This window comes from Vigna angularis, chromosome 7, assembly GCF_016808095.1.
Source record: "Vigna angularis cultivar LongXiaoDou No.4 chromosome 7, ASM1680809v1, whole genome shotgun sequence".
NCBI classification, from domain to species: domain Eukaryota; kingdom Viridiplantae; phylum Streptophyta; class Magnoliopsida; order Fabales; family Fabaceae; genus Vigna; species Vigna angularis.
In genome coordinates this window covers 6,338,822-6,351,375 of record NC_068976.1, presented here as the reverse complement: position 1 = coordinate 6,351,375, position 12,554 = coordinate 6,338,822, and the positions used below count along the sequence as shown (strand labels likewise).

General features: G+C 37.9%; 1 non-coding gene across 1 annotated transcript; it reads left to right on the top strand.

Moving 5' to 3' along the window:
* Positions 1-5,579: 5,579 nt before the first annotated feature.
* Positions 5,580-5,682, top strand: LOC128193406 (small nucleolar RNA R71). The gene has a single exon (XR_008244627.1). It is a non-coding gene; the product is annotated as a small nucleolar RNA R71 (small nucleolar RNA).
* Positions 5,683-12,554: the final 6,872 nt, after the last annotated feature.

Below are 12,554 nucleotides of genomic sequence, written 5' to 3'. Positions count from 1 at the left end.
TAAGAATCTAACTTGTCATAGGTTAGTTATTACGATGAAAATTGAATAACTATTAAAAAGCAGAAAAAAGGTTAAAAATGGAAAAAAAAAATTGAAAGACCAATATGGAGCCAAAATTGAGACAAACCTAATTAAAATGAAATTATTGTATGCTGCAATAATATAAGGCAATAGCTAATTAAAAACCCAAATCAAGGATTTAAAAGAATTGAACTTAAACTTACAATCATATATAAAAAGGGAAATGAAATGTTTGGAAACAAACAAAATATCAATTATGGAAACCAATTAGAATCTTTGACCAGTAAGCCGAAGAAATGCAAATAGAAATACAACCTATATATAAATATACCAACGAATTAGAAACTTTATTTTTAAGAATATTTTTTCAATATTATACGGATTGAAATAAAGTAAAAATTTCTGTTAATATCTCATAGACGTCTCTAATTTGAATTGGAGATGAAGTTGTCATTGCTGAAGGGGTTTTGGTTCAAAGCCATGAGGTGAAGAATGAAATTATAAGGCTTGTTCCTATATAAGTTGGGGAATTATGCATTTGGGCCTTATTCTAACATTAATCAGAAAAGGAAGTGTTATTAAAGAAGGGGTTTTTTCATGCATCCCAAGTTCTTTTTCTTGCACCCAAAATTTTCATAATCCCCGTACCCATTTTACCTTGATTAGGATAAAAATTCTAAATCATTTTCCTCTTTGTGCAACATGTCTTCTTCTCATCTTCTCTCTTGTGTTTAGAAATGAAAAAATAGATCAATTCGATCCATTTTAGTCTGATGTGTCATTGGTTTATAAAAAACGAATTAGATTAGGTTGGTTTCTAATTCGAAAATGGGATGCAACATGGAACTCATCCTGCAATAGGATGGGCTACGCGTCAATTATGTTGATTTTTCTTGAAAATCGTGATGCTTCAACGTTGATCTCTACTATAAAGTCCAATATCTAGGGTTTTTTTACGTTTTTAGGCAAAAAGTTTTCCTAAATTACCGATATAGGAAAACTTTTTGGTCAATTACATATATAGGCAAGTCGTGCAGGGCCCATGTTGAGACCTCGGCAAGTGTACCGAATCGTACAAGTAATAAATCGGTAAGTCCGGAAATCGTTTTCCCAAGAGATTTGTTTTGATTCACAGAATGATTAAAGTTTACTAATTTAGCGATTAATTTTACAACACAAGTAAGATTTGCATACAGATGAAATTAAAGTGGTAAAAACAGATGAATTAAAGTTCACTGGGGTTGATTTTCAAGTTCATCACTCAAGTAATTTTTCTACTAACACAATTCCTCAAAATTAAGCATCAACATCCTAGGCGCATGCAGTCCTGATCTCTCAGATGACCGTTCAGAATCATTCAAACTAAATCCTAATCTCTTAGATAATTCAGTTATCAGATTTTCCTTAATCACAATGTCACAGATGACTAAAAATTTCCTCCTATGTCTAGGACTCGAAATCCTTTAGCAGTTCTATCCTAGGTCCGCGGTCTCATACATTTCTCAATGATTTAACCGTTCAAATAGCTCAGATTCTCATCATAGGCATGAATAATAAAGATAGAACACAACATTCATACAAAATCATGCATTAATATAGAAATTACAAAGAGTTTCAGAAATGTACTCTCAACCCCAGTGAAATGGAGTTCTAGCTACACATATACATCATAGAAGCGATAAAGGATGGATTGGATGGTAGAAAGTGTTGAAATTCCACTCCGGAGCACCCAAAACGAGCATGGAAACGAGCTGCAGAGTCTCCCCTAGCTTCTCCCCTCCAGAACTGACTGGTTTCTGCCTCTGGATCGCGTTTTTAAAGAAAGGACCTTAAGTGATTTTTCGCTGGGCGACGAACGTACGCTCACTGGGCGAGCGTCCGTCGCTGGGCGAGCGTCCGTCGCTGGGCGAGCGTCCGTCGCTGGGCGAGCTGCTCCAGCTCGCTGGGCGAGCTGGCTCGCTGGGCCACTGGTTCCTGGTCGCTGGGCCACTGGTTCCTGGTCGCTGGGCCACTGGTGCGCTGGGCCACTGGTTCCTGGTCGCTGGGCCACTGGTTCACTTTTGGCTGGGCCTCTGGTGCGCTCTGGCTGGGCCACTGATGCACACAGGGTCTCTTTGATATTATCCAATCCTTATTCTATTGCAAAAATAAACACACAAAAGCATCAAAACACACATTTAAACATTACAAACTATACTTACATCAACAATTATATACTTTTCATGAGAATTAATACTAAAACTTACTCAAAAACACAACATTTTAAGGAACAAAAACAAGTAAAATTTACACCTATCAAACTCCCCCAAACTTATATATTTTCGTGTCCTCATGAAAATACACAAAAACAAAAGAAAACGAACCCAACAAAGCAGTTAGTATTCCATCACATAATCTCTGTCACAAAAGTAAGGATTGTACCTACACCTCCAAATATTCAGATCAAATGTTATAACTTCTATATTGACAAGTTCTTGAATCCAAAATGATAAGACATCCACAAAAAGAATAGTACAAATGTGCTCAATCAGTGTTTACCTCAACCTGCAAGTGTTTACACTCAAATTCACGCTCAAAGTGTCATCAACTACTTCATCAACTTTTGCAAGTCATCTCATATACACTTCAAACATTCTGATTTAAATCAAAAGGACTTTCTCAGGTTATAACTTGGCTTGGCTAGAAGGAACATGGTTTTACAGGGAAACAAAACAACACTAAAGAAGAGGAGAACAAGAACATAGCAACATTGAAACTTTATTCATCAACTACCTCTTCATTCATCACATAACACATTTTTTTTTTTTGAATTTTTCTCTAACTTTGATACTTTATCATATTTACATGATACAATAACCCCCTTTTTTTTTATCAGTTTAAGATTCAACTGATTATGATTTCCCCCAAACTTAATTTCTACCTATCATCTTGACAAATATGTTTCTTGTTCTCTTCTCCTAGAGTGTTGGATAAGGTAGATTTTTCTGTAAGAAGCTCAGGGTTCACAAAAAATATATATAAGGCTCAAATAGGATAACAAATGATTAATATTCACAAATGGGTAGTCATCTGGCCAGTAGCTAATTTCATCAAACAAAACTGCCTTTCTCATTTCTAAAACAGAATGTATCTGTGTTAATAAGAATTATGCAAAAACCAAATTCATAGCAATAACAACTTCTCACTTGCTCTCAAAGCTTTCTCAGTACACTCAGATATTCAACTTCTGGGTCACAATCAGTCAGATTCAAGAACCAGTCATATATAATCATAACACAAGTTCTAAAACTCAGATTCTGCAATAACAATCTCACAATCATGCCAGTTATCATGGACAGAATTCCAAATTCAAATTCAAACATTCAAACACACAATTCACAATCAAATCATTGCAGAAACATAATTCAATCCACACAACCAGACATATTCAGATTCAATCCACACAACCAAAGTAAATGAAAACATAAATAGATAGAGTTAGAAAGCTGGGTTGCCTCCCAGTAAGCGCTTGTTTAACGTCTTTAGCTTGACACTAAGAAGCTCTCTGTGGTTGAACCAATGGTTTGAAATCATCCTTCATGAATATTATATGCATGGAATAAGAAGAAGGACTTATTCCGTTCAGATCAGAATTTGACCAACCTACAGCTCCTTTGTCCACTTTCAAGAATTCAGTTAACTTTTCTCCCTCCAGAGTGGATACAACATTGCTGATGATCACAGGTTTATTGTCATCTTTGTCAAGAAAAGCATACTTCAAATGTGAAAGTAGCAACTTCAAGTCCAGCTTCTTTTCTTTTATCTCTTTTTCATCAGATGGAATCTCCTTCAAAGCATCTAGACTCTGTATACATTCATCAATTAACTTCTCTTCATCTACAAGTAAAAATTCACAAGCATCAACAAGAGTTCTTTCAAGAGGTGATGATATGTGCATCGTCTTTTGTGCCATCATGCAGACTTCCTCAAGTTCATCAGTTTGAAAGCATGTATCTTCATCATTTGGGTGAGACATTGCTTCAAAAACATTAAAATTTACTTCTTCATTCTTAACTCTCAATTTAAGCTTTCCATCATCAACATCAATCAATACTCGAGTAGTCTTCATGAATGGTCTTCCCAAAATCAAAGGAATTTCTTTATCCTCTTCCATTTCCATGACAACAAAATCCACTGGAAATAAGAATTTGTCTACCTTTACCAGAACATCTTCTACTACTCCATGCGGATATTTGATCGATCTGTCTGCCAATTGTAGAGTCATGCGTGTGGGCTTCAACTCTAATTCTCCAATCTTCTTAAACATTGACAGAGGCATAAGATTGATGCTGGCTCCAAGATCAATTAACGCTTTCCCAATAGCCAGTTTACCAATGGTGCATGGAATTGTAAAACTGCCTGGATCTTTAAACTTTGGTGGAAGCAACTTCTGAATGATAGCACTGCACTGGCCCTGTACTTCTATAGTTTCTTCCTCAATATACTTTCTCTTCTTTGTGAGCAAATCTTTCATGAATTTTGAGTAAGCAGGTATTTGTTTTAGTGCTTCTGAGAAGGGCATCTTGATTTCCAGCTTCTTGAAAATATCAATGAAACTCCTGAACTGTTTTTCCTTCTCGTTTCTAAAGAAAACCTTTGGATAAGGAAGAGGTTTCTCATACATCTGTTCTTTCCTTTTCTCTCCCTCTCTCTCTTTTTCAATTTCTCTATCCTCTTTCTCTTCTTCTTCATCTCCCTGTTTACTCATCTCATCTTTTTCTTCACTCACTTTTTTCTCAATCCCTCTTTCTTCCAGCATTCTTCCAGATCTTGTGGTAATAACATTGCAGTCTTCCTTTGGATTTACTTCAGTGTTTGCCCCAAAGTCCTTCACTGGTTTTTCTTCCAACTTCTTAGCTAATTGACCCACCTGAATCTCCAAATTCCTAAGTGAGGCTTCTGTACTCTTATGGTTGGAAATTGATACCTGCATAAACTGCTGAAGAGTTTCTTCGAGTTTTGAAGTTCTGTCTGTCAGAGTAGGTTGTTGCTGAAAGTTCTGTGGAGGTGGTCTGTTGAAAGGAATAACTTGTCCCATACTCGGATGAGGTCTCCATCCTTGATTAAAACTTTGACGTTGATCATAGTTTGTCTGAAGATCTTGATTTCCCATATAATGTACTTCTTCATGAGACATGCTTTGCACTACACATTGACCATTATTATGATCTCCTCCGCACAATTGACAACTCTGAACCATCTGATGTTGAAATTGAGAAACATTCTGCAGTTCTTTAGGTAGCTGAGATAACTTCTTCATTAATGTCTCAAGTTGCTGAGTCATAATCTTGTTCTGAGCTAGTAAAGCATCTTGAGATTGAAGCTGAAGAACACATTTTTGTTGAAATTGAGCTCTTTCACTCTGAACTTCATTATCATTTGCAGCCATGTTTTCAATCAGTTCATGTGCTTCTTCAGGCGTCTTCCATCTGATACTACCTCCAGCTGATGCATCTAACATTAATTTTGTTTGAGATTTCAGCCCTCCAAGAAACAGATTTAACATTGTAGGCTCATCAAATCCATGAGTAGGGGTTTTTCTCAATAAGCCTTTGAATCTATCCCATGCTTGACCTAGAGTTTCATCAGCATCCTGTTGAAAAGACGAGATCTCCTGCTTTCCCTTATTGACTTTGGACTGAGGGAAGAACTTATTCAGAAATTTTGCAACTACATCATCCCAGACTGTCAAACTATTCTCTGGAAAGGAATTCAGCCACATTTTTGCATTACCAGCCAATGAGAATGGAAATAAGCTGAGTCGGATCGCTTCATCTGGAACCTGGTGAATCCTCACTGTATTACAGATCTCCATGAAAGTAGCCAAGTGAGTGTATGGATTCTCATGGGATAATCCATGAAATTGATTGTTCTGCACCAGATGAATAAGAGCTGGCTTCATCTCCATGTTAGCAGCATTCACCACTGGTCTTGCAATACTGTTGAAGTGCAGAGGTCCTGAGAAAGTATTATAATCTGCAAGAGTACGTCTTCCTTGCCCAGAACCTTCTCCAGTGCGATTATCTTCCATTTCTTCTTTGTCTTGACCAGATGAAAAGTCCAGAATTTCTTCAGAAATAGCAGAGGATTCTCTGGATTCTCTACTTTGTCTCCTTCTTCTACTGTTGTTCCTTCGAGCAGTTCTTTCAATTTCCGGATCAAAAAGTAGATTTTCAACCTGTTCTCTGCTTCTCATACAAAACACAAAATAAAAAGAAACAATCCAAAAAGACACAATTTTTACAGATGATAACAAATATGCACAAAAATTCAAAAATGATCACAATAAAAACTTAAACAACAGATAGCTAAAATCAACTAAACCAAATAAACAACAAACAATCAACGAAAACAAAAACAAATCCCCGACAACGGCGCCAAAAACTTGTTGAGACCTCGGCAAGTGTACCGAATCGTACAAGTAATAAACCGGTAAGTCCGGAAATCGTTTTCCCTAGAGATTTGTTTTGATTCACAAAATGATTAAAGTTTACTAATTTAGCGATTAATTTTACAACACAAGTAAGATTTGCATACAGATGAAATTAAAGTGGTAAAAACAGATGAATTAAAGTTCACTGGGGTTGATTTTCAAGTTCATCACTCAAGTAATTTTTCTAATAACACAATTCCTCAAAATTATGCATCAACATCCTAGGCGCATGCAGTCCTGATCTCTCAGATGACCGTTCAGAATCATTCAAACTAAATCCTAATCTCTTAGATAATTCAGTTATCAGATTTGCCTTAATCACAATGTCACAGATGACTAAAAATTTCCTCCTATGTCTAGGACTCGAAATCCTTTAGCAGTTCTATCCTAGGTCCGCGGTCTCATACATTTCTCAATGATTTAACCGTTCAAATAGCTCAGATTCTCATCATAGGCATGAATAATAAAGATAGAACACAAAATTCATACAAGATCATGAATTAATATAGAAATTACAAAGAGTTTCAGAAATGTACTCTCAACCCCAGTGAAATGGAGTTCTAGCTACACATATACATCATAGAAGCGATAAAGGATGGATTGGATGGTAGAAAGTGTTGAAATTCCACTCCGGAGCACCCAAAACGAGCATGGAAACGAGCTGCAGAGTCTCCCCTAGCTTCTCCCCTCCAGAACTGACTGGTTTCTGCCTCTGGATCGCGTTTTTAAAGAAAGGACCTTAAGTGATTTTTCGCTGGGCGACGAACGTACGCTCGCTGGGCGAGCGTCCGTCGCTGGGCGAGCTGGCTCGCTGGGCCACTGGTTCCTGGTCGCTGGGCCACTGGTGCGCTCTGGCTGGGCCACTGGCTCGCTGGGCCACTGATTCCTGGTCGCTGGGCCACTGGTTCACTTCTGGCTGGGCCTCTGGTGCGCTCTGGCTGGGCCACTGATGCACACAGGGTCTCTTTGATATTATCCAATCCTTATTCTATTGCAAAAATAAACACACAAAAGCATCAAAACACACATTTAAACATTACAAACTATACTTACATCAACAATTATATACTTTTCATGAGAATTAATACTAAAACTTACTCAAAAACACAACATTTTAAGGAACAAAAACAAGTAAAATTTACACCTATCACCCCACACTACTTCAAATGAAGAAGTCGTGCAGATGGTGCACGACTTTTGCCCTCACACATTGAAAAAGATGAAGTCGTACACCCCTCACACGTTTTCATTGCTTGGTAAGCGATTACGAGCACCTATAATCGATTACACGATGTTAAAGTTGTGTAAGGGAGCCACAACTTCACTGGTAATCGATTACACCACAATAGTAATCGATTACCAATGCTAAAATTCAAATAAAAAAGGGTTTAGTAATCAATTACAGTGTTGTTGTAATCACTACCAGAGGAAAAAAAAGCTTAAAACTAAGTTAAAATATGAATTACATTCATGCTAATTCGAATAACCAAAGGGATTTGTGCATAAAAAATTGTCATGTTTCCTTTATACTCTTCATAAATTGGATCAATTGTTTGTTAAAGGAGAAAATAAGATATAATATAAATAAAAAATGTAGTTTATTAATATTAAAAAACTATTAACACAAAGATAAGAATTATTGATGATATGGTCATGTCCCCCTATGATGACCTTCGTTGTGGCAATAAGAACATCTCATTATGAATTCTACTGGTAGTTGGCCTTCTCGATGCCTTGCATAGCATTTGATGATCTGGTATGATGTTTGGACCAGTATACGCAGACCAATAATCTTTATTTCGGAGGGGTTGAAATTGTACTTCATATTTTAAATATTGTGAAGAGTGTAAACCAGATAGAAATATTGGACTAATGGTATATGTAAATATACACAAACGGCAACGCATGATGACACGAGAGATGAATAGCTTGGAAGTAACCACAATCATAACACCATTCATTTAACTTGACGTTATATGAAATTGGATGTGGATGACATTGGTAGGGTGTTGAGATTTCCTGAAAATCAAATTCAGAATTTTTTCGATCATAAAAATGCAGATTGTTATTGATTTTTCCAAATAATGTCAATAATTTCTTCTGGATATTGGTGATCTCTTGTAACATGTATTGTGCTTTTAGGCCTCGTTCAACAAACCATGATTGTGTCCTCTTAAATTTTGTTTTTATTAGAGCACAAATTGGTAATGAACGTGCTCCTTTTAGCACAGAGTCCATGCACTCAACAAGATTTGTGATCATATGTCCATATCTTCTGCTTGCATCAAAAGCCTGAGACCATTTATTTAATGGAATTTTATCTATCCAAGCTACTTGTTGGGGGAATTGGTCTCTCATTATGGCAAGTTTTGCTGTCAGAATGAGTTGCTTCACCTCGTAATCTGTAAGAACATAATAAAATTTAAATTATAAGACTTTAGTGTATGAAATTTAAAAAGTAATTTGGTAGTAAAAATTAGTTAATTAGTACCCAAGTTTATGAATTTTCGCCTAAGTTCCTGATTTTTGAATTTGTTATTGAAGTTGGAGGCTAGATGACATATGCAATAAATAGAGTTTATATCATCATCTTCCCAACCAACTTCTTTTCATCTTAAGGTTGATAAGATACCCTTCCCTCTATTAGTGGTGATGCAAAGATTTTGTTGAGGGGTAACATGTTCTCAAAGTAATCACAAAAACCATATCAATGCCTCCTTTGTTTCACCTTCAATAATACCAAATGACAATGGAAAAAGATTTTTATTGTCATCCTAAGCAATTTTAGTGAGCAAAGTTTCATGATATTTACCCGTTAGAAAGGTTCCATCTACTTGGATAATGAGTTTACAATATTTGAATCCATCTATGCATGGACCGAACGACCAAAAAACTCTTTCCATAATATAACATGAGGTGTTTGATACTCCATCAACATCAACGGGAGATAATTGTACCTAGATTTACATCTTTGACAGCTTGTAACCACTTGGGAAGATGATTATAAGATTCTCCCCGGTCACCAAATTCCATTGTAACGACCTTTTGTTTTGCTATCTAAGTTCTTCTGTATGACAGAATATCTGAAACGATTTTTAATCTATACAGTCAAACTTTTGATGGGAATGAAGGGGTTTGTCCTCATAGAATTGGACACGATGGAGGCAATGTGATTACTGTCAAAATTTGTGCGATCTTGAGAGAGTTTGGTTGAAAAATAGGTATGAGGTATCTCGTTGTTCTTGATTTCCCATTGTTGATGGACTTTCCAATACAAAAACTTGATGAGGCCCAACTTAACTTGTTGGTCGTTGCTAGGACTCGGGTTCAATCCCCAAATCCTTGGCAACGGCGCTAAAAACTTGTTAGCTCAAAAAATACTTGTTGGGCTCGATTTCGGCAAGTGCACCGAATCGTTCAAGTAATAAACCGGTAAGACCGGGTATCGTTTTCCCAAGAGACTCGTAATACTAGAGAATTGTGCGATTAACAACTCATATAGACTCAAGAACATAACATCAATTTACAGAACAAGTGCAGGAATGTAAATTCATACATAATTACAAGGTTGGACTTTGGTAATAAAGGCACTTGGAAATGGAAAAGACTAGAAATGGTATGAAATGACATTGTTAAGGCTGGTTTTCACCAATGCACTCTTGTGTATAACCAATTTTATCTCCTCTCTATCAATTTACTAAAGTCAATCCACTAAAACACTCTAGCCCTAATTCCTTAGGTGAAAGAGCCTAGGTTTTCCTTATCAAACCCCAATTCCTTGGCAATCTAACAAGCAAAACCCGCATTAAAGAGCTGGGATCTAAGATAACATGTGAATCATCTTCCATTCCTAGAATCAATGACCCACAAGGACTCCTATTTCAGTTCCGGATTTCATCTTACGTTCCCATAATCCATAAAACCCCAAAATCAAGTCATGAACGTTCCCATTACATGCAAGCTTTAAGATCGGAAACAAGAATACTAGCAATTGATAGAAAAGGCATATATATAATCAAATCATTCAACAATTACACAAGAATTCAAAAGCTACAACTAATCCCAACAAGATGGGTTTGGTTCTCCATTTCCATGGAGAACCCTAAAGCTTACAACATGGAAGATGGAAGAAGAAGGAGAACCCAAGAGGAAGAAGGGAGTGTTCCCACGAACCCTAGCAGCCCTCCAAGCTCTCCTCTGAGTGAAATCGCGCCTCCAAATGACCAAAGACCATTTCCCCTTCGCGTTTTAGGGTTAAATAAGCTGTCTGCCACATCAGTAAAAGTCGCGCCCGGGCGCCCTCTGTCAGTCGCGCCCGAGCGCGAAGCTCTCGCAAAAATTCAAATCTGGCGAAAAGTCGCGCCCGGGCGCCCCTCTGTTTTCGCGCCCGAGCGCGAGCCTCTCGCATTTGGACGAGCGTCCTCCTTCCTGGACGAGCGTCCTCTTTCCTGGACGAGCGTCCTCTGCCTGGCTGGACGAGCGTCCACTTCTGCCTGGCTGGACGAGCGTTCTCTGCCTGGGACGAACGACCTCTCCTGGACGAACGTCCTCCTTCTGCATGGACGAACGTCCTCTTCTGGACGAGCGTCCCTCGTGTCTGGCTGGACGAGCGTCCTCTTCCTGGACGAACGTCCGCTCTCTTGGACGAGCGCCCGCTTCTGAGACGAGCGTCCTCAAACGAGCGTCCTCCTGGACGAGCGTCCTCCTGCCTGGACGAACGTCCACTGTCCCGGGACGAGCGTCCTCCTTCCTGGACGAACGTCCTTGCACTGCTGATGGCATTTCTTCGTGCTAATTTCTTGGTCCAGTTCTATAGTTTGTTGGAGAGTCTTCCAAGCTCATTTTTAGCTACAAAATAAGGGATTATTGACGAAAGTACATCAAAGTAGCCAAAAACACAAATATTTAGAAAACATGACAAAAGACGAGGATTAAACAAGTTACAAGTTAGAAAGGAGTTGATTTTGCTACTAAAATGATGCTTAAATAATGGTAAAATTTAGCATTATCACCTGCCCACAAACGCCATTGATAGCCGTTGTGATAATCTAGACATCGGGGTACTTATATGTTAGGCTTCGATTCAACAACGTTGAATTTATATCGATGTGTTATTACTTGATTGTAAAACTGTTTTCTCCTTTGATTGGAATTACATACATTCATGTAGTTCTAGCGAAGCATGTTAAGATTACTGTATCAATTGATGATCATCATTTTGTTCATCGTGAAATATGCTACCCAACTCATCATCGTTGCTAAATTCGTCGACATTATCTAATATCAACATTTTTTCGTTGATGATTTGTTACGATGAAGATGCTCCAAAGTTCCAGGATGCCATTAGTAGGTAGTGGTTGTGAGTGGGGAAACATAATTGGAGATCTGTGCAATAGGAATTTGGTAACAACTTTTGATTGAGCACAAGTATTTTTTATGGTAACGAAGCTTTCTTATATAAAGAGAATGCATTGAACGAGAATGCATTAAACTGAGCAAATTTTTTGGAATAACAGTAAAGAGAGTACAAATAATGAAGGTAGAGATGCAGTCCTACCCGAGTAGAGCATTGAAAAAATTTAACGAAAACAGTGCAGATTCTCGTTATGAAACACTAAAGTCGTATGGGGGGTATACGACTTAAAAGTTGATGTTTCTGATGGTATAACGAATATTTCTAATGTATGTTCTTGTTATTAGAAATGGTTTCGGGATTCATGGCACTTGACCACCCAACTGAGACATCCAAGAACCTCCCTTCAGAATCCACCAACGCTTGAACCATCAAGCATCCAATTTCACGCAACAACGAATCGTCAATTTTGAACCTAGCCAGCCCTAAAACCCCAAAACAATTGGGGAGATAATTCAAATCGAAACCCATCACAACCCTTTCAAAACTAGAGTGGAGCTCGAAGAGGTGTTCCAGGTTTTCGACAAATGCCTTGTAGACAACAAAAGCGCAACAGGCCTTCGACGACATGATACCAAAGCGTCGAGTGATGGCAACGAATGAGGCGATGTGGGCTAGGCAGAAGAGCGAGGCGGCGAGATAGAAAAG